This window comes from Ceratotherium simum, chromosome 1 (assembly GCF_057802395.1).
Source record: "Ceratotherium simum simum isolate JZ-2026a chromosome 1, ASM5780239v1, whole genome shotgun sequence".
Lineage (NCBI taxonomy): Eukaryota > Metazoa > Chordata > Mammalia > Perissodactyla > Rhinocerotidae > Ceratotherium > Ceratotherium simum.
The window spans coordinates 101,300,690-101,324,387 of record NC_141900.1 but is presented as its reverse complement, the minus strand read 5'-3'; the positions used below and the strand labels follow the sequence as shown (position 1 = coordinate 101,324,387).

General features: G+C 36.7%; 1 protein-coding gene across 1 annotated transcript in view; it reads right to left on the bottom strand.

Annotated features, from left to right (window-relative positions):
- CNTNAP2 (contactin associated protein 2) overlaps positions 1-23,698 on the bottom strand; it is a 1,356,851-nt gene that overhangs the window by 961,162 nt on the left and 371,991 nt on the right. The window lies entirely within an intron of this gene.

Sequence of the window (23,698 nt, the reverse complement as noted above, 5' to 3'; positions counted from 1 at the left end):
TCTCTACATATCACATTTTATAGGACTGTGTAAGATTTAATTACATCATGGCATTCAACTAGCAAGTCAAGATAGCACCAAATGTTAAGAGAACAAATATTACAGAGTCTTGCTAAGCACCAGTTGGTGGAAGCAGCAGCTTTTCCAGGGGACTAGGGATCTGTCTGCCAGTCAAGTGGTCCTTGTGTCATGGACACACACAGCCTACTTTACGGAGGGAACAGGGAATGTTTGTTAATTCAGCCAAAAGATCGTCAGGTTTTTCTCTGGGTTATTTTGCTCTCTTCCTTTCTTCTTTTTTCAAGTTGTTTGTTTATAAAGACACTACACTGATTTTATAATGGAAAACATCTCTGAAAATATAACGAGTAATCTTATTGAAGGAACATATAAACCTTTCTTAAACTTGGTGTCTTTTCTTTGGTCAGTGGCAATCTGAAAGGCTAAATGTCCCGCCATAGATTGGATCATAATATAACCTGTCTGATTTGTTCATAAATATAGATACATTCAAACAATTATTCTTAATTCTGAACTTTTAGTAATACTAAAATTGAAATCAGAGTGGCCACATGGCATGCTTTGGTTTGCTTGCCAGTTACAGATCATACGGCAATGGCAGTAATTTTAACAGTTGTTCTTCAAAAAACGGGAACATAAAAGCTTAAGTCCTTTTGATGTCTTGAATGCAAAATAAACTCAGTAAGACAGAGGGTAAGAAGCATTAGATTTCTTCAACAGTACGTTCTTCATTTAGCATTTGGTGAATGTATGAAGTAATAAAACATTTAATTGCATGTCAATATTAGAAAAATCTTTGTTTGTAAATAATATACTAGTAACTATATTTTTACATAAAGCTTGATAACTTGTACTCAGCATTACTAAGTCCTCCTTACCTTTTTAGCAGGATTTATGTTGAATATTTTGGGAAGTGTTTTGAAACTACACAATGTAAAGCAATAACAGAGCCAAGGATTAGATGCTCCATTATTTTCTTTGAAACTTGAATAGTGTTTATTTTTACTTTATCATATTGAGGTTTCAGTTCTAACTTGTGTTCATTTACATCAGCAGAAAAGATGACAATAATCTACCAACACAAGTTTAATATGATGCCTTTGTCTCCACAGACAAGAACATATTTTAAATGCAATGGTAAGTGTGAAAGTATTGATTACTGCCCTGGAGTTTCTGCTAAGCCTGAGTAAAACATTGTCCACAACTGTAATTCCATTAACCCAACATGATAAAATATGGTCTTTTCCACCAAGTTCATTTGAAACCTGTCACTGTGTTTGCACTAATATTGTGGATACCAATCGAGACATTCTGTAAGTTAGAATCTAGAGGTTTTGTCTTGGCTTGTGTAAACACTTTCTTTTTGCGAGGTCAGAGTTTTTATTGTGGCTCACATAGAGATAACCAAGTCTTTCCAAATGGACCACCCATCCGCTCAACTGCCAAATCTTAAAATGCTTTTATTGATTCAAAACCAAGGAGTTTTCAAACAGTTGAGTTAAAAGTCTGACTAAAATGAATTTAATTTTAGTGGCAAATTTTTTTAAGAGAGTTTAATTCAAGCTGTTTCTTGTGCTTGAGCAAAGCTATGAATCCCAGTTCACAAATGAGTGAGCTCATTTACAAATTGGAGTTGCTATAGGCCCTGCCAGACGTTTTGTGATCCCTAAATGGGCTACATTCAACCAGGGAAATGTTTTTCCCAGGGTTATATTTGCACAGTAGGATTTAAGAGGCTCTAATTAGTCTCTTCTCTATCTCAGAAGAAAATTTTACTACCATATCCTCATGGAAATTCTTTATTTTAACTTTACTAAAGTTGTATGATTATAGATTTATTTAAATAGTACCTTCTATCTAAATGTGAACGCTCCTGGCTAAGAGGCCTTTGCCATCTCTCTATTCACCTACACTCAGCTTTCCCATCTGCTAGTAAGATCAGCTGCCCTTGTTTCTAAGGCCAGCTTCTTCTTTTACGCACTGAACCCTATCTTCCCCCACCTGCTCAAGGAAATTTCTCTGGCAGTTTCATCCCTTTATCCTGCATTATCAACTGTTTTCCTCTCTGCTGATTCATTTCCATTATATACAAACATGCTTCTTCCACTAAAAAAAAAAGAAAAACCTTACCCTTGCTTCCCACTCCAGCTGTGGCTCCATTTCTCTATTCCCTTCTGCAGCAAAACTCCATTTAAAAAAATAATAAGGGGTCTGGTCCAGTGGCACAGTGGTTGAGTTTGCATGCTCCGCTTTGGTGGCCCAGGGTTCCCGGGTTCAGATCCTGGGCACGGACCTACACACCACTCATCAAGCCATACTATGGCGGCATTCCATATACAAAGTGGAGGAAGATTGGCACAGATGTTAGCTCAGGGCAAATCTTCCTCACCAAAAAATAGAAAAATAATAAGGATCTATGCTCGCTGATTCCAATTATATTCCTTTCATTCTTACTTGAAACTACTCCAAACAGACACACCAAAACATCTCTTATCATGGTCACCTCAGACCTGCTATTGTTAAATGCAGTGGTCAATTTTCATCCTCATCTTTAATGACCCATCAGCAGTATTTGACCTAGTTGCTCACCCATAGTTTGTTGAAACAATTTCATTGGTAGGCATCTAGGACACCAACCCTTAGCCTTTTCTTCTTCATCTACTTCCTACTTCCTCCTCATCTCACCAACACTTAATATTAGAGTACAAATACAGATCAGTCCTTGGACTTCTTTCCTTTTTCTTTGTGCTCTCATTCCCTTAGCAATCTCATCCAGTCTCACAACTTTAAATATGCTCTACGTGTTGAGGATTCTCTCAGTTTTATATCCCAGCCCGAGTGACTCCCCTGAATTCCACACATGTATATTCAACTGCCCATTCAACATCTCCCCTGGGATAACTAAGATATCTCAAACTCAACATACCTAAAATCGAACTCCTGGTACTGATCCAAAACTTGCTCTGCTCTCAATTTCTGCCATCTCAATTTATATCAACTCTTCACTTCCAAGTTCTTTAGTCAAAAACCTTTGTGTCATCCATGACCCTCTTTCTCTCTCCTTTACCAACCATCAGTTACCATGTCCTATTCAGAATCCGGCCACTTCCTACCAGCCCTACCAATGATGTCACCTGGATATCTGTAATAGTTTCCTAACTGGTCTGCCGCTTCTACCTTGCTTCCCCATAATCTATTTCTGACAAGGCAGTTAGAGTGAGCCTTTTAAAATCACAGGTCATACCACATCACTTCTCCATTCAAAACCCTCAAAGGCTCCCCATACTACTCAGAGTAAAGACCAACCTTTTTTTTTAGTAGCCTGCAAGAGTCCAGATATTCTCTGCCTGCCTGCACACCACCCTGACCATTTGACTTCATCTCCTCTAATCCAACTGCACTGGCCTCCTTACTCTTCTTAGACCATGAAGGGCATCTTCCTGCCTCAGGGCCTTTGCACTTGCAGTTCCTCCTGTCTAGACTCCTTTCTCCCTTTATATTCTTCTGACTCACTCCCTTGATGCTTTTACTCAATTGTCGTCTCAGTGAAGCAGTTCCTGACAACCATTTAAAATAGCAACTCTACTCTCCAATACTTTCCGTCCCCCTCTCTTGCTTTCTTTCTCTTCATAGCACTCATCCCCTCCTAATACACGCAACAATTTACTTGTTCAGTTAATTGTTTACACCCTCCCACTAGAATATAAGCTCACCGAGGGCAGGGATTTTTATTAGTTTTGGTTTTTGTTGCATATGCAACAGCTACAATAGTGGTAGGTGCTCAATAAGTATTTGTTAAATTGATGTGTATACTGTGAATAAATTCTGGGTTAAGTATATTGAAGTATCATGAACTGTGAAGAAACAGGTTAGTAAACAGGCAGGAGAAGACTAATTTCCTGGCCCATAGTAAGTGAAGAGACTAGTCCCCTGAAAAATCTCTGCAAGAAGCAGCTTGTAAAGCTATGTACTGGGATCACGTCATGAAGGGAGGTTGAAGAGGACAAAACAATTATCTTCACAGCTCTCCTTGACCTTAACCATACATGACGAAGATATGTTGAATTCAAAATGATTATGGGCAAGAGAAGGAAAGAGGGGAAACCAGATGAAAGTGATTGTTTTTCCTGCTGTTTTTTCTTGGCTCCCAATTCTACTCACTGATCTCCTCCCACCCCTAGAAGAGTCCAGTGCCACACGTCCATGCTTCATTTCCAAGCCATTTCCGTGGTTTGAAGCTACAATTTAAGCTCCAATTGCAAGACCAAGCCCTAATGTGGATGACTGTTGTTAGACCAAGTTTCCTAAACAAATCACTTCATTCTACAGGAGGCTGATTAGGAAGAAGGAAATGATCTCTTAGAGCCAGAAGTAGAAGGTTTTCACCGGGTCAATAAAGACCTTGATCAGGTTACAACAAAAACATCATCAATCATTTATTGAGGGTTTACTGGGACAGCTGTGCTATATCTATTATTTCTAATCTTAACAAGAACATTGCAAAGAAGGGATAATAATACCTTATCAGATAAGGCCATTGAGGCTTTGAAAATTAACTTGCCCAAAGATACTAAGAGGCTAAGTGGTGATATTAGCATTCAAATGTCTGTTAGAATGCCCGCATGCCCAGTCTGTTGTACAAAGCATGAATGATTCCTTCTTTTTTTTCCCTTCACTTAAGGAATTCTTTGAGGTGAAAAGAATTCCAATCTCCAACATTGGAATACTAACGGCATGCAGAAATAAACCAAAGAAAACAAATCTTAATGCTGTTTCGTTTTAAAGCTGGATGTACATTTAAAGCCAGTTTAGAACATTTTTAAAAAGTTTGAGTGACGTCACTGAGCATGATAGAAAGTGCAGCATGGAAAATGGATCATTCCAGCAGCACCTATCCATCTTTCTCTACACCAAGAGAGAAGGTCAAACTGCAAAGGATCCTTTAAATATAAGTAAAAACGAGAGTCGTATTGTTTGGGTAGGGAAACACTTATTTGTACACCAAGGAGGACAAAAGTCAAGTTCGCCCATATTATGTTTATTCCTAGCACGTTTCTGAGCTAGTAAGATATTTTAGCAAAATAAGTAATTAATCATGTTAAAATATTTAGAACCACAAAGCAAGGGGAGACTCAATAAAACATTTCCACTCAGTTACAAGACAGTGCACTTGCGAAGATCTCTACATTCACGTGTTGCCACTGAAAATTGAAGCTGTAATTGACAGTTGGACTTTGGAGTTAACAATATGGCTCTGTATTTATTTCTGTAATTATTTGAGAACTTTTAAATTGTAATTTCTATTTTAAAGGCCTTAGGACATGGTAAACACAGCCAAGATTGAGAGTTCATTGTTTGAGACGTTTTACTTAACTCCAAGTAATTTAATTCAAGTCGATAAATCTCAATGAAGATATATCAAACAGCCTACCCTGTGCTTGCAACAAAGTAGGCAATGGTGGGAGGTTAAAAATTGTGTAAGATAAGAGTTGCCTCCACATTTAAACACATACATTGAGAAATCCCTTAGAGACTCGGCAAGAGGGATCAGATAATAACCCCTATTCACTCCAAACAAAAACGTTTGATGTTAAAAAAAAGAATAGGAGTAAATCTGCCATATACTCCTGTATTTTACTGCCAATATGTGTAATTGTAGAGGATACACTGATTCATATATATATATATATATATATACGCACACACTCACAGATAAATATTTTTGAGAAATGCTGATCTTGTTAGCAAAGTTATGCAAATTCAAACACATTAATTCAGACTTCACCCATTCTATACTTTCTGTGAATATTAAAGGAATCATTTCTTTTTTTTTAATCATTTTTTTTTCTTTTTTGAGGGAGAGTGGCCCTGCGCTAACATCTGTTGCCAATCTTTCCACTTTTTTCTTTTTTTTCCCCTCCCCAGAGCACCAGTACATAGTTGTGTATCATAGTTGCAGAGTTGTAGCTCCTCTATATGGGACGTCACCTCAGCATGGCTTGATTAGCAGTGAGTAGGTCCGCACCCAGCCAGCAAACGGCGGCCTCCGAAGCAGAACATGGGAACTTAACTGCTACGCCACAGGGCCGGCCCCAAAGGAGTCATTTCTAGTAGAAAAAAAAATTCGAACTAAAGATCCCTTAATAATATTTCCCTTTACTTGATTTCTTGGAAAAAATAAAACATTTATTGAATTGTTACAGTGTTATATTCAAGAATGGAAGGGAGGGTAGTACTATTATAGCCCACAGGTTAGTAAACTTCCAAAAAGGGCAATAGTAAGTATTCTCGGCTTTGCGGCCATACTCAACTCTGCTGTGCATATTCCAATAAAACTTTATTTGCGGGTAGTGAAATTTGAATTTCATGTAATTTTCATGTGTCACAAAATACTATGGTTTTGATTTTTTTCCAACCATTTAAAAATGTAAAACCGTGCTTAAATGGTATGCAAAAACAGGTGGCGGCCGACCCCTGACATAACCTGTTTTTCTGATCTGAATCACAAAACAGCTCTCACGTTTGAACACAACTATCTCTCAGGGATATAATAATTGTAACTAAACATTTAGTATTTATATGCCAAACATTGTTCAAAATACTTATCAACCTGCGTAGTACATTCAATCCTCATGCCAACCCTATTAGTTAGGAACTATTACTTCTATTTTACAAAGAAGGAAACCAAGGCAGAGAGGTTGAATAACTTGTCCAGTGTCACACATATATTAAATGGAAGCCCTGGAGTCAAACCTACAGTCTGTGCTCTGGGCCACTGCTCTTTGCACCTCACTGTATGGTGACGTGCTACTTTTCCAGCTACAGAACAGGAAATTGTGAACTATTTTAAGCTCCTTTAAATTCTTAAGAATGATGTTTTTATTGAATGAGTAAAGGTAAAAGCAAACTTGAAAGTTAAATGTTTAGGATTTTTTGGCAATTAGAGTACATGAGACATGCAGTGATACAGCTAGGGAAAAAGATATTGGTGACAATGTGTAGGGCTGATTGTCGTAAAAATGCTGATGTATTTTCCACTGAAATTATCAGTGTCTTGGAGAGTTTATTCATTTGACATCCTGATGCCAGAGAAACTTCACCTAAAAACACACTAGGAAATTAAGTATCTATTTTAGAGTGTCATCTCTTAGTAGTCACATTCTGTTTTTCTATGTAAGAACTGTTAATATTTAAACTGTGCACAATCTGTTTTAATTTTTTGTATTTGTTTTTAATGCAACATGAGGTGTTAAAACATAACACAAATAAAAACTAACAACTCTGGTGTTTATTTCCCAAACTCCCTTCTTAGAAGAACTTAGCACACCTCTCAATAAATGTATTATATATCCATTTCTACACGGCGGGGACAGGTATTATTCAATTTGGTAATTACATCACCATTCTTTGGATAGTATTATGCAATTTCTTGTGAGATTAATCCATTAAATGAAGTTTTTTTTTTTATAATGGGTTTGATAGATTAAAATAGTTCACTATCTTCCTTAATGTGACTAATTTAAACTGTTCATTAGCAGGAATATGCCCATTATTTTTCAAATCCTCATAATATTTTTAGAATGAAGTTGTGCTTATTTCTTTGTAGAATTACATTCATTATACCTTCCATAATTATCCACTTAGTATTTGCATATATTAGAAACATTTCTTAATATATATTCACGCATGTGTGTGTCTGTTGGTATGTTTAACTATCATAAAATGGCCAGATTTGTGATTTTAAGCTCAAACCTAGAATGTATCTGGCTTCTTTACTTTTTAATGCTTTAATTTAACCTTCCTTCATCTAGATCTTTCAGATAATCACAGGGGAGTGTCAATAAAACAGTTCACAGTAATTTCTATATGGTCTTCCCTACTAGACTTTAGATTGCCTCGAGATTTTCTACTCTCTCATATTGAACTGATTAAAACTCTCCCCTGACCTTTAATGATCTTATTGAAGTTGAAATCGGAAAAAAGAGGGAAAAGAATTGAATTTTGAACAAAAGCCAGTGTGAAAATGTAGACTGGAATTCTGTCTGGATATGAAATTGGGACAAAATAATGACAATTTAAAAAATCACATACAAAGCAGAACAGACAGAAAACAGATAAGGGAGTACCTTAGGAGGGGTAGAGTGACATGGAAAAACTCCTCCTGGGGCCTTACACTCCCTCTGCAGAGACCCAGAGTGAGTCTCCAGGATAAACAATTCCATTCCAATAAAATACTTCCTTTATCAGACAACTACTAAATATATGGTGTAATCACTCTGCAAAGGAGAGTAATACGCTCTAATAATTTTTTTTAAAGTACTGATTGCTTGTCAAAGGTTTGTTCTCCCAACAATAGCCTATGGCATCCATCTTGATAATGGACCAGATAACAGATGGCATCAGCTGAAGGAAAAGACTCAAAGCAGTGTGTTCAGAGAAAACCAACTTTATCCCTCTGTTATCATGGACATTGAGAAAACATTTTTGATTTTATGCTTTTTAAGTTAATGAGATGTCTAGAGTAGTCACCTGATTATTAAAACACCTAGTCATGAAAATTCTCATTGCTTTTCAGACTGTAGCATTTATTTTAAAAGTAACTATAACTAGAATATAGGATGTACCATTGGGCAATGTAATATTTTAGCATTGATTCCTAGTGGTATCTTACGCTAAAAATCTTACAGAGCTGTTGTTATCCAGGTTTTCTACAGATTACCTTAACAGCCTAGTTATTTTATTCAGAATCTCATTTTTAAAATGGGATTTTAGGAGAATATTTGCAATACCTAATTTTCCATTTAGGAAAACTTCAGTTTCACTACAAAGTTGGAATTGTATAGAATTATGCTATATGTTATAATAATGTAGGTTAAAAATATACTGCTTTATAAACTGCATTTCTTCATTTAACTAATACAGTGAATATTCTCTCACATCATTGAAACAGGATAAAACATGATTTCTCATGCACTGCAATATATATTTAACGGCTGCATAGAATTCAATTATATGAATACTACTGGCATTTAGATGGATGACTTTTTTCTCCTGTTACATCAGAACCTCTGTCCACAATTCAGTACCACCACTCCCCAAATCTATGTTCTCTCCTTTATTAAAGGGGTGGGAGCCTGGGAACGGTTTCCCAGAATCCCTGACAGCAGGTTTCCACATTTGATTCTGCCCAGGAGAGGCATCTGAGCAGAATTTAGAAGGTGGAGAGTGGAAGGTATTACTGTTCTTGTGTCTGCAGTGGGCAGATAGGAACCCACTTCCTTGATGCCGGCAGTCACATCATCAGTAGCAGTTTTCTGTACCTCCCCAGTTCCTGGTGTTCTGAAACAAGCAGCGATTTCTCTCACCTTTGTTCCCCCAGTCGTTCCCATGATTTCGTAAAACTCTGATTCTCTGTATTGCATTTCATTCTGTTTAAAATACATAGAGGGGTTTCTGGTCCTCTGATAGAATCCCTACTGAAATAGTCATAAATAATCTAATCTAAGTTTTGTTTTATTCTTATGATTGTTTTCATGGGATACATTACAAAAATGCCAGGGTGTGTATTGCCAAAAAGTTTTCCAGGAAACGTGTGGTAGTTTCATTAGCACCACAACCTGTGAAAATAACCTTATCTGCATTAATGTCATTATATATTGTTGTTAAAAAGTTTTTGCTAGTTTAATATGTTAAAACATGGCAATTTATTTGTGCATTTCTATTACTTGTAAAAAATTTTTTCTTGCTTAGTCTTACCATTTTCCAATTTTTTAAAATAAATGTTTTATTTTAGACAAGTTTTAGATTTAAATATATTCTGTACCCAGTTTCTCCTATTATTAACATCCTACATTAGTAAGGTACATTTGATACAATTAAGGAACCAATGTGATACAATATATTATCTATAAAATCATGAATATAAGTCATCAACACTAGAGGCATAAAAATCCAAATTGAAAAATGTTGATTTATGGCTTTTAAAAAATCTTTTTTAAGATATAAATTTTTTAAAAAAAATTTATGTTCACCAATTGGTCCTTTTATGACTTCTACTATTTGTTTCATATAGAATGGAGTTCTCAACCAGAGACTCAACAAATATTTATTAAGATAAATTTATTTCCTAATTTCTCTATAGATACATCTTTGCTCTATTTGGTATATATTTTGGAAAATTGAGTGAAGAATCTATATCTAACTTTCCCTTCATAGTAAAACACATTTTCCAGGATCATCTATTGAATAATTAATTTTATCCCATTTGAGTTAAATGCAACATTTATATATAAATATTTTTAGACTCTAATTTGTTTCAGTGATAATTTTCCATTTTTGTTTCAATTCTCCACTGTTGTATTTATTGTATATTTAAATAGATTTTAATATATATTGGTACAAGCTGCTCTCTCATTTTTTTTCTTTCAGAATAATCTTGATCCTCTTGGCTATTGTTCCTCCAGATTAACTATACAATCACTTCAGTTCAAAATATTTTTGAAATTTTTATTATAATGAAATTAAACATAGTGATTATTTTATGAAGAGCATTACACTACATATGTCTACGAAAATCTTTTCTGTTTAATTTTTGAAGCCATCTTCTATATCCTTCAGGAAAACTAAGTCTGCCTTAATAATATATTGCACATCTCCTTCCAATTGCATTTACTCTCCGATTTAGTCTATGATGTGCTGTCATGAACAATCTTTGTTTCCTTTTTTCTAGCTGATAACAATTATTAGTAGGAAAACTCTTGATATAACATTGCAACTAGCAATTTTATATGTATATATTTGAGCTTCCTTATCACTTATAAATTTTACTTCTGTTATTTTCTAAGTTTTCCTGTATATTGGACTATCTTGATACCAATGATAATATAAATGCAAAAATCAAACATTTTGGGGCCGACCCCGTGGCTTAGTGGTTAAGTGCGTGCACTCCACTGCTGGCGGCCCGGGTTCGGATCCCAGGCGCACACCGACGCACCGCTTCTCTGGCCACGCTGAGGCCGCGTCCCACATACAGCAACTAGAAGGATGTGCAACTATGACATACAACTATCTACTGAGGCTTTGGGGGAAAAAAATAAATAAATAAAAATTAAAAAAAAAAAACACTTTGCAGGATTCACTTTATAATAATGTAATTTTAAATTATATCAGGAATCTATATGTGTGTGTATAATAGCATTGTTCTGGAAAAACTTTTAGATTATTCTCATGATTTCTCTCTTTAGACAATTATAATCATTTTAAAATTAAAAATTACATTTCTACCTTTATAATAATTATAACACTATTGTTGCTTTTCTAATTGCATTGGCTTAAAATTCCAGAATGATATTGTTAATACTGGTTATAGAGTTCTTGCTGTCAACTTTAATGGGATTATCTCTGCTATTTCACCATTTAGTACGCATTATTATCAAAATGAGATTGGTATTCTTTTTTCATATTGAGCAAGTAAGAGTTCACTTCTAGGTTACTAAAATTTTTAATTAGGAATGTGTACTGAACTTATCAAATAACTTTTCTGTATCAATGTAAATAATTATATAAACTAATTTTACCTATTAATGTGATGTATTATATTCCTACACAGTTCAAATTAATTTTCTTTCCCTTTATACAAATCTTTCACTTACAGTTATAAATGAGTTTGGCTTGTAGCCTTTTTCTTTGGTAGATTATTTTTATCAGGGGTAGGAATCAGTTATGATTTGAACATAAATAAGAATTTTTCATAGTTTTCTATGGTCTGGAAAGGTGTACATAGCAAAGGATGGATCTTTTCCTTGAAAGATTGGCAAAACTTACCAATAAACTCTCAGGAACGGTCCTAACACCTCTTAGAAGATAACAATATTTTGGATCTGTGGTTACTAGACAGTTTGAGATTTTATCTTTCTTCACCTATTTTTTAGTCTATTTGTCAACCCATATTCCCTTCAGAATAATTTGTATTTCAAAATAATTTGTATTACTATTTCAATACATGCTATTCTCTTATAATTTATTTTCATTTTCTTATGCCTTAAATTGTCTATTTTCGTTGCTGTTTTAGATTGCATGTTCTTTTTTTTATTACTATTTTTGAGTATTTGCATTTTGTCTTTGCAAAATCAGGGTAGCCAGATATTGGACTATTGATTTCTGAGATTATTATCTTTTATGAGTATTAACTTTGTTTTTCTGCCTTTTAATTCATTAATTTATGTCCATATGTTTATTATGTCCTCTTTCCTTCTATCTTGAAATTTTCCTACCCCATTCAATCAAATATTCATTTAATTCTTTCCTCTTCTAATAATCTGAGTACTTATGGTTAGAAATTAGCTGATGTGTACAGATGTGGTAGCATTCCATATAGAGTTCATTGGTTCTGTTGTGTAAGCTCTAAGTCATCACTTCTTTTCTTTTATTTTATTTTCTAGGTTTTTGCTACAAGGGAAATATTTCATTAGTTTACCCTCCCCTTCTAATATATTACTTTTCATGCACAGTATTATGTTTTTATTTCACTATCTCTTTCCCTCTAAAACATAAAAAGCAAATAAAACACATTTTTAAAATGACACTGTATTTATGTCACTGTGAATTGTGACATTGAAGTAGAGTGTGTGTTTTGCTCTGCACTGATCTCTGTTCCACGCCCCCTCCTCCTGCCCCATTCCTGTTCAAATTAGAGGCGTTAGTGAAGTTCTCTGGGTTTATCATTCAATTAATTCTCAGTGATACTGTTGCTGAAGATGTCAGAAGGTACCACAATCTGATTCCCCCTCTCCTATGTCTGTGCATCAGGGAAGCTTTTTTCTAATCACGATGTACGCAGGAGAAGGTGTTATTTACGTCATTTCAGACAGTGTGACAGCAGAAACCAAGTTAAATGTTGGGAATATGATACATAACTAGGAGAATAAAAACAAACTGGGCCTAATAGTAAAAAAAAACAAGAGCTTTTCTCTATCATCCCCATTGTCTTGTGTAACGACACTGTTATGCCTCCAAATACCAGAAACTAACAGAACTAGTGACTGGAACAGGGCTGATTCATTGATGTTCTGTGCTGAGAATGTGCATGATAAAGATTAAAGATCCCTGAAGGAACCCAAAGACATCGTTCAGGGAAAAGAAGAGTCTCTTACCCTCAAGACACCATCCCCCATCCTGGCTGATGATGACATCATGTCAGCATTAGGCTTTAGTCTCCATTGAATGTAAGCATCCCTTTGGAGAATCAAGCTTTAAGCCAGTGTTTTTCTACTTTTAAGTCCATCTTTACTTTTCTAAAGTATATAAATATCAAAACACTAATGTAACATTCAGTTGAGAATACTTCTATCATGTTATTGAACACATTTCAGCCATTCAAGATTTTGGGAAACTTTATATTTTATTTACTTACCAAAAAAAAACCACTAAGAATTTTTTCTCTTCCCCCTACAAATGTGGAATTACATTATTTTGTTGAGTATGCTTTATCGAATGTCCTGTTTTAACCCCACACCCATGGATGCCTGAAAAGACCCTTCCACACACACAGAGGCTGTGCCTGTTGGGAGATGTTCGTCGAGTCTTTTGTGTATCTGCCCTTTCTGTGAGCAGAGCTCTGACCACCTTTTGTTCTGAACTTGGCTTTCCAGATTGTTTGTATAGCGAACAGCCTTGGCAGACAGAGGTAGTGGCGTCTGCCCAAGCAGAGTGCCTGTGTGTTTGCTGCCCACTATGACCACGATAATGTCCCCTCTGAAGCAGACGTCGGGCAGGTGTGGTTGCAGTCGTTTCTAAAGGATTGGGGTTTCCTAAGCCTGGTATGCCTCTCCTGACATGTGTGGAAAGGCGTCGCCTGGTCCTCACAATGCCACCCCGTGGGAATTAGGGTTCAGGGAGCCTGTGCAAGTGCTGATACTCTGGCCACTGCTATTACTGTAAGTACTAAGCAGCCCTTTGTCTCTGACCCAGAAGCCAGGTCTTCTGCCAGTATCCATGGACTAACTTGTTAGCTTTTAAGCAGGTACAATCCCAGCCCCTTCATGGTTCTTAACACTGATCTGTCTGTAAATATGAGTTTTAAGATGATTTCATCTAAATCTTGTTTTCTTTTCTTCTTGAGAACTGGTGTGACTGGGGGGAACAGAGGAGAAGGAGCAGGTGGTAACAGGGTACACTGGGTGTCAGAGGAGAAGAAAAATGGGCACAAGTGGTGAGAATGGCTCTAGAGAGAGAAAGGTTGGTGGCTCCAAAAGCCAACTCAATCGCTTCACAATTGTGCCCGGGGTCCATCCTGCTGCCATCCCACAATCATTTTAGCACTGTTCTCCTGAGTGTGGTGGAGGGTGATTAACTCACTCCTCATAAGCATAAGCCAGCCCTGTTAACATTTGTTTATATTAATTCTCACACAAATCCACTCCTTCAAAGTAAAAATGAGACAACCACGTGTAACTAATTCCACATTTCCTCAGATGATGAAACAGAATGCTTTTAAAAAAGAAAAGAGAATTTGGAACTAATTTTTTAATGTCTCAAAAGTAGTCAGTCCTCCCTCCATCTCAGTGTACTCTCTACTCCCCTTAAGGAAGAAGCATACTAGTGTAATTGTAACAGACACATTTCATTTCTCTGAAGAATCTCAACATTCATTCACAATCTCCAAGGAACTCATTTAGCTAGCTGTGAAAAAACTCAATCTTGAAAAAAAAATATTCAATCAAAACTTAGAAATGGCCCCAAGTGAAGCAAAAGTACATAATGCACAAAATAATCCATTTAAAAATCAGCAGGAGATTGTTATGTGTTTGAATAATTACTAAATGAGTTTGAAACATAGCATACTATTTTAGCTTTCATAGTGTATAAGTAGTACCTGAAAATGAAAGTTTTACATTTCTTAATGTCTACATTTGAGTTGAATTTATTTTCATGGGACTTCATGCTGTGGAATTTTAATACTCTTAATTATAGAGATTAATAGCCCTTATTCTGTGAGGAAAACTTGTATTTGACCTTATCTCACGGCATGATGCTAAAACCTTGATTAGTTAACCAGAGTACAATATTCCAGACCACTGATCTTTCTGGTTAAAATCTGGCTCAGGTTTGGTTGATCAGAACCACCTACTTGTTTCTTCATTTCAACTTTTAAATCTTTCAAAATTGTGTTATTGTCGTTTCTTGTTGTAATAAGGCCACTGTGGTTAATCTAAGGGAGTTTTTCCTTGATGAATAAGGATGACTCAGGGTCTTAAATTCCTTATGTTACTGGACCAAAGTAGGTCTTCAACTCCTGGTGAGTTGAAATCAGAGCCTTCACCAGAAAGAGTTGTCACACAAAGTAAAATTTATTTGCAGCAAATAAGGAGATCACTTTGAGTTCTTTCCAAAGCTGTGGCTCCCTGAGCAAGGGAAAGCAGGTGTTTTTTATTTCAGGTGGGGAACGAATATTCAAAAGGGAAGTTTCATCATCATGTAGGGAGGTGAGTATAAGCTCATACAGGTGCAGTTTGAAAACACGCTCTCACATACGTCACATGTGAGGCTAATAAGGCTTAGGCTCCTGCTGCGGAGGAGATTTTAGTATTAAAATGAAGCAAAGGGCGACTTCAGGTCATCTCGCAGGCCAGAATCTGGGCAGGGGCTGCTATTGCAGGGGGCTTGGTCTGGTTTAGGCCCGTTATCAATGGTATCTCTTCCTTAAATAGCTCTGGAAAACAACCTTGAGGAAGTGTTATGCACTTTGAAACCTCCTTCAAGCCGCTTAGGGCATACACGGGGGACAATTATTCATATCACTAATTATCACTGGAAATCACTACAAACGTATGTGGTGTATGGTATTGGATGGCATCTGAATCGACTTCCAGAAATATAAACTTACAGTCTGTCTATGAAAGAACAAAACAGCAGCAATGGTGAAAAACACAAATTGCAATTTGTCTTTGTCTCTCAAAAAAAAAAAAAAAACTTAAATAAAGGATACTAGAAACTTATTATCCTGGCATTTTTGGTTAGCCACATGTTACAACTTTTTAAGTGATGTTAAAGTATTTTATATATTCTATTTTATGAATAGACTTTAAGATAGATCATACGTTAAATGTAAAACAGATTATAAAGTACATCTTATGAATAGGTTTTGAGAATTTTTAAAGTTTTCCATTTGTCTTTAAGTGGTCATTAACTTTTGAAAAGTATTTTAAAAGAACTTAGTACTTTCTAAAATATTTAGGCACAAAATATAACATTTTCCAGTTCCTGAGGTAACTTTTCTTGTCTTTTAAAATAATCAAAGCCATCTTCAAAAGTCTTCAAAGAATTCAAAGTGTAGAGCTCAAACTTTTTTTGAGAATTTTAAAGAAAAAAACAAAAGAAATTGAATGAACACTGAATTACCTCAACAACTTAGGAAACAATACACATTTTAATAAAGACCTTTTAGAAACAAATGTGGCAGTCTTGAAGGAAATGTTATAATATTCTTAAATATTATGCTTAAGTGTTAGAGGAGTGGGGCAAAATACATGTAGTACAAAAATCACACCAAATTTTCTACTTCCTGTAGGGCATTATTGGATGTTCTCCATCCTCTGAGAAAAACATCCTTCCATTGGTTTACTGATAGCAGTTTACATGAGGTGATCTGCATGCTTTCCTGGCTATTTCTTCGCTCGTCTCTCTCTGTATGGCAATAGTATTCGTAATGAGGCAGTCCCCTGCAACAGCAAACCATGAGACGCGCATGGCGCTTTATACCCTGCAGTCTCTTGGCCTCACGATGGCAGGTTCCTGCGTACTTTCGGCTGTATCTTCTCCGCGTCATTCAGTGGTTGCTCCTCCGCGCTTGCTCCCTTTTGTAATTTGTGATACTGCAGGAAAGTGACCGAGGACGTTGCATTTGCTGGTAGCTGTAGGGATGGCTGGTTCCAGATGACCGAGTCTCAAGGGGGCGTGAAAGACTGTCAGGAGTGCTTCAGCGGGGTTTTCTTCCTTTGTATTCAGGCGGGGGCGCACATTTGCACTCTCCACTCCAGCAAGACATTTAGACTGGAGATTGAATTTAATGCAGCGTCCCTCCATCCTAAGGGTTCAAATGCTTTCTATCACACTAACTCATCCTCCAGACGGGTCTGTGGCAAAGGTGGGCGTCTTGTTTTTTTTTTCCTTGCAAAAATTTAAAAAGAAAATATGATCCTGGAATTACCATTCCTGGCTAACACTGTACTTTTAGCAAATTCAGCACATATTTGCTCAGTGGGCCTGATGCCATCAATAGAAGAGTTCCCCAGCACATAGTTGTTGTTTTAATTTGAATTGGTAGCCATCATTTAAAATACGGGAACTCTAAAACTAGTGTACTAGTTTGTGCTGCCATAACAAAGTACCACAGGCTGGGTGGTTTAAACAAGAGAAATATATTTTCTCACAGTTCTCGAAGCAAGAAGCCTGAGGTAAAGGTGTGAGCAGGATTAGTTTCTTCTGAGGTCTCTCTCCTTGGCTTGTAGATGGCTGTCTTCTCCCCGTGTCTTCACGGGTCTTCCGTCTGTGTGTCTGTCTGTCCTAATCTCTTTTTTTTTTTGTAAGGACTCCAGTTTTATTGGATTAAGGCCCACCTATATGACCTCATTTTAATTTAATTACTTCTGTAAAGGCCCTATCTCCAAACACAGTCACATTCTGAGGTACTGAGGCCCTGAGGTACAACACTCCTCCAATATGAATTTTGGGGTGACACAATTCAGCCCATCACAGTCAGAATCCAGATAGCTGGATCTTCTTAAAACAGCAGAATACAAGTTGCTGTTGGGCATTCATTCCTTCCAGTTTTCAAATCCATTCTTTACACTATTAGCAGCATGATCTTTCTAAATCTCATTCTTTTGCTTAAAATTACTCCCAGTCTCCTCCCTGCCTTCTAGATAGATTCCAATAACTTAACAGGGCATTAAAGTCCTTGTGGTCTTGCCTCTGCCTATTTCTTCATTCTCATCTCCCTCAGCCATCACGAACTTGAAATTTGTCAAGTATGTCAAGTTTTATCAGGCCTCTTCACCTTTGCACATGTAATTCCATTTACCTGAAATGTACTTTCCCATGTTCTCTTTCTATGATTGGTTTCCCAGCTGACTCTTGCTCCTCTGTCAACACTCTGACATCATTGCCTCTAGGGGGGCTTCCATGAGCACCTCACCCCGGGGTACATGTCTTGTACAGTCTCCATGCTCCCTCAGCACGCTGGGTGGCTCTAAACCATGCTCTTATAGAAACTGACTGCAATAGTACAGTTATCTGCCTCTCACACACTAGAATGTGAGTCCTTGAAGACTGTGTCTTTCTTCTCTGTGTTTCCAGAGCCTAGCCCAGTTCCCCCGAGAAAGCAGGGGCTTAACAAAAAGTTTTTGAAGTAATAAATACATGAATGGATGAATCCATGCAGCAACTCTTCCCAGCAGGTTTCATAGGCAGCCTGTTCCACAGACTTTGATAGACCTTGGTTTGAAATCCAACTCATTGTCAACTTTTTAGCTATATTAACTTGGACAAGTCCCTTTATAGCTTGAAATTTCAATTTCCTTCTCTGAAAAAATGGAATTAAACGTACTTCATTGGGTTTTTGTAAGGTTTTAAAGAGAAAAACACAGAATAACCTTGTACATTGTGAGGAATCAAATAGTAATAATTATTATTATTGTATTTATTTTTGTTATTGTCACACAATGACGGAGCCAGGTTCTCAACTCAGACTGTCCAGCTGCCATCACACACTAGCACTTTTCCAAGACATCTGATATGTTTCATAGACTGAGAAAATACCAATCCTGTTTATTAAATAATAATTCTCTGGACAAGTCCTGAGTAAGACCAGTAGGGTGGGTCCACTACAGTCAAATAGAGCTACAGAGAAGAATCTAACAATCCATAAATCACAATCACATTCCTGGCTTTAGATAGCCCTATAATTATTTGGCAGCACTAAGATCATTTCAAACATGTAATTCCTCAAAATGCAAAATGACACTGACTATAACCAGTGGGTTGAAAAGCAAATACAGTAAGAGAAAGGAGACAGAACAAGTGCTCTGAGGAATATGCCAGTGAGGGGAAAGGGGAGAGAGGGAAGGGGAAGCCCAGGCTGTGGTGTGATTTGTTAAAAATGGAATATACTAGAGCTGTGGTTGTCAAATGCTGGGCTGCTACAGACCCACCTGGAGGGCTGGTTAAAACACAGATTATTGGGGGCCGGCCCCATGGCGTAGTGGTTAAGTGCACGTGCTCCACTGCTGGTGGCCCCGGGCTGGGATCCCGGGCGAGCACAGATGCACTGCTTGTCAGGCCATGCTGGGGCAGCGTCCCACATAAAGTGGAGGAAGATGGGCACGGATGTTAGCTCAGGGCCAGTCTTCCTTGGCAAAAAAAAAAAAAAAAGGAGGAGGATTGGCATGGATGTTAGCTCAGGGCTGTTCTTCCTCACACACACACACACACACACACACAAAACACAGATTATTGGGCTTCTACCCCCAAGTCTGATTCAGAAGGTCTGGGGTGAGGCCAGAGAATGTGCATTTCTAACAAGTTCCCCACCGATGCTGATGCTACTGGCCAGGCGACCACACTGAGAACTGCTGGATTAGAGTACAGGAAGAAGAGACAGGAAAGTTTCAGGAGAAAGAGGGCATAATCAATCATTGAGCAGGATTTCTGCGACATGGGATAAAAGACACAAAGAGAAGGATTAATCTTGAAAAAGACCAGGGCCATGTCCTCCTGGGAGACCAGAGGAACAGACCTGTGGGGAAAGGGAACAGAGCTGGGGTTTCACCAGAAGGTAGTGGAACGTTTCCAAGCATGTGGGAAAAGCTGTAACAGCCCGAGCAGAGAAGTGGGTACTGATTCTTTTGAGCTTTGGCCCGTTTAGAGAATGTAGCTGAGATCAAAATACTCTTTACATCTATTTTCATCTAATTGAACATTTATTTCTCTCTTAATAGCTGTGTATGAAACAAACTCTCAGAAATTGTGGTTCACTTTGCAATAATTTGCAAATTATTGTTTTTGTATGTTATAATTACGTTTAGACCTCAAACTACATATCTCCCTTCCCGCCAAAAAATGTCGGCAGACTTTCTCTCCAGTTTAACTTACTAACAGGCAAGGATAGGGTCTTGTGAGAGAAAATTCAGTTTTGCTTTTTTAAAAACCGGGTTGCCCATGTTCTTGTTATCTTGTTGACGCTTGTGTATCTGTCGCAGTGTTGTTTAGATGGGGGTAAGAAATTTGTGCGGTTTGGCAAATTTTGAATTCCTGAAGTGTTTGGAGACTTGGAGCTCTTTTGAGCTGGCTAGAAATCTAAAGGCAAAAAAGAAATGAAATAAAGAAGAAATGGAAAACCTAGAGTTAACTGGATTGTTCTTGTCCCCTCCAGAAATAGGACTTTTTGCTGTCTTATATATAAATGTCTTCCGTAAAGGAGCCCAGACAAACCTCCAGGATATCAAATTGTCAGGCAGAGTTTCCAGAGGCCCAAGATGTGACAGTCTCCTGGCACTAAAATTGTACCTCACACCACAGGCCATCAGAACAAATGGTCCATGGCCTCCACCACTGTGCCTCTGAGCAGACGTCATGGATTGTGAGCAAAGCCTGTCTCCCCCAAGTCCATGGACTTTGCCTCTTCACAAGGCCTTTTTTGTTGTTGTTTTTTTCAACTTTCAGGATTTGGTCTCAGTTTTGTATACTGATAAAGGCAGTATTTAACTTTGATTTTAATGCAAATTTTATGGAAATTGGTCTTTAGTTTACTCCCTGATTTAAATTTAATTTTGACTCAAGAAATACATTAGGATTTTATTAGGATTAGGATTTAGGGCCCTGTCACTTTCTAGCTGTGTTGCCTTGGGCTAGGCACTCATCTTCTTCAGACTTTTGTTTCCCATCCACAAAATTCAAGGGTTGAAAGATACTAGATGATTTCCCAGCCTGGCTCTCTGGTTCTAGAATGTGCAGAGTGAGTCATTTTATATCCCTTTTTCTCTTTTTTCTTTCTTTCTCATTTAGAATGTTGCATCTGATATGCATACCGTTAAATCTTCCAGGTTAGAGTCCTGATTTTTTTTTCTTATCTAAATTTAGTCCTTTAGAAACCATAATGGGCTTACACCAGGAAAGTGATCATATTCAGGCCAGGTATTATATCACAATCATTTTTCTGTCTTCTGAGATCAGTTCAGTTAACATTTTTCATATCTCCTTCACAAAGCACTTTATGTAAATGTAATGTTACAGCGAATTTAATCTCGCTAACAGTGACATAGTTTAATGCTTCACAAATTCTCCAGTTTGTCAGCCAGTTGATACTGCAAACTGACAAGGTGATGGTACATCATTGCTTGTGATGATTTATGCAAATTGATTATAATTAATTTTTTTTCTTTAGGGATTGTCATGACTAGAATGCATATCAATATCTTAAGCCCTCAAGCCAACTCTACTACAATGCTAGTGTCACATGGAGTGTTCACTGCTATGGAAATTACATTCAGAATGATAAGTGATAATGATCTAAAGAACAATTGATAAAAATTTCTTACTTTGACATTCTCATAACCAAGATATTGTAACACACCTTATTTGCAGAGAAACTTTCTCCCATTGTGCAACATAGCTTTAGTAACACAACAAGATAGAAAACCACATTAAGAACATTCCTGTTTTGCTTTACGAGCACATCAGAAACACAAATTTGGATATTTGATTTTGGCATACCAGCTTCCTAAGAACTTATTCCAGATCACTTAATGAAATAATAAATTATATAAATAATGACTCCTTTAAATTATTTTATACCGTGGTATAAGTAGGAACACTAATTCCTCCCCTTGTTTCTCGAATGGTCGGAATGAAAATGTTCTTTTTGTTTCTAGTATACGATGTTGGCTATTAACCCCCTATTAGATATATGGTTTGCAAATATTTTTTACCGCTCTGTAGGTTGCTTTTCATTTTGTAGATCACCTCTTTTTCTGTGCAGAAGCTTTTTAGTTTGATGTAGTTCTACTTCTTTATTTTTGATTTTGTTGCTTGTACTTTAGATGTCATATTCCAAAAAATCATTACAAGACCCATGTCAAGGAGCTTTTTCCCTATGTTTTCTTCTAGGAGTTTTATGGTTTCCCGTCTTACATTTAAGTCTTTAATCAATTTCATTTTAATTTCTGTGAGTGGTGTAAGATAGGGATCTAGTTTTACTCTTTTTACACATGAATAACCAATTTTCCCAGCACCATTTATTGAAGAGACTGTCTTTTCTCTATTGAGTATTCTTGGCTCCCTTATCACACATTAGTTGACCATATATGCTTGAGTTTATTTCACTTCCGTCCTGTTGGTCTGTGTGTTTGTTTTTACGCCAGTCCTGCACAGTTTTGATTACTATAGCTTTATAACATACCTTGAAATCAGAAGTGTGACATCTCCTGCTTTGTTGTTCTTTTTCAGGATTGCTGTGGCTATTTGGGGTCTTTTGTGGTTCCATGTAAGTTTTAGGATTGTTTTTTCTACTTTTGTAAAAAATGCCATTGGAATCTTGATGGGGATTGCATTGAATCTATAGATGGCTCTGGGTAGTATGAACATTTTAACAGTATTCTTCCAATTCATGAACATGTGGTAACTTTCCATTTATTTGTCTTCTTCGATTTCTTTCATCAATGGCTTGTAGTTTGGGGTGTAGAGATCTTTCACTTCCATGGTTAAATTTACTCCTAAGTATTTTACTTTTGATGGTATTGTAAATGGGATTGTTTTCTTTATTTCTTTTCAGATAATTTGTTGTTAGTGTATAGAAATGCTACTAATTTTTGTGTATAATTTGGTATCCTACAACTTTACTGAATGTGTTGATTAGATCTAACAGTTTTTTGGTGGAGTCCTTAGAATTTTCTATATATAAAATCATAACATCTGCAAATAGAGAAAATATTCTTTCTTTCTAATTCTGATACCTTTTCTTTTTCTTGCCTGCTTGCTCTGGCTAGGACTTCCAGTACTATGTTGAATAGGAGTGGTGAGAGTGAGCACCCTTGTCTCGTGCCTGATCTTAAAGGAAAAGCTTTCAACTTTTCATCATTGGGTATGATGTTATCTGTGGTCCTGTCATATATGGCCTTTATTATGTTGTGGTACTTTCCTTCTATACCTAATTGGTTATGAGTTTTTATCATGAACAGATGTTCAATTTTGTCAAATGCTTTTTCTGCAACTATTAAGATGATCATATGATTTTTTCTTTTGATTAATGTGATGTATCACATAGATTTGCATAAGCTGAACCAATCTTGTATTCCAGGGATAAATCCCAGTCAATCACAGTGAATGATCTTTTTAATGTGCTGCCAAATTTGGTTTGCTAGTATTTTATTGAGAGTTTCTGCAGCTATATTCATCAGAGATATTGGCCTGAAGTTTTCTTTTCTGATAGTGTCTTTTCTGGCTTTGGCATCAGGGTAACATTGGCCTCGTAAAATGAGTTTTGGAATGATCCTGCCTCTTCAATTTTTTGGAAGGATTTGAGAAGGACTGGCATTAATTCTTCTTTAGATGTTTTGTTAAAATTCACCAGTGAATCCATCTAGTCCTAGGAGATTAGTTCTTTTTTTCCCATCTAGTTCTTTGT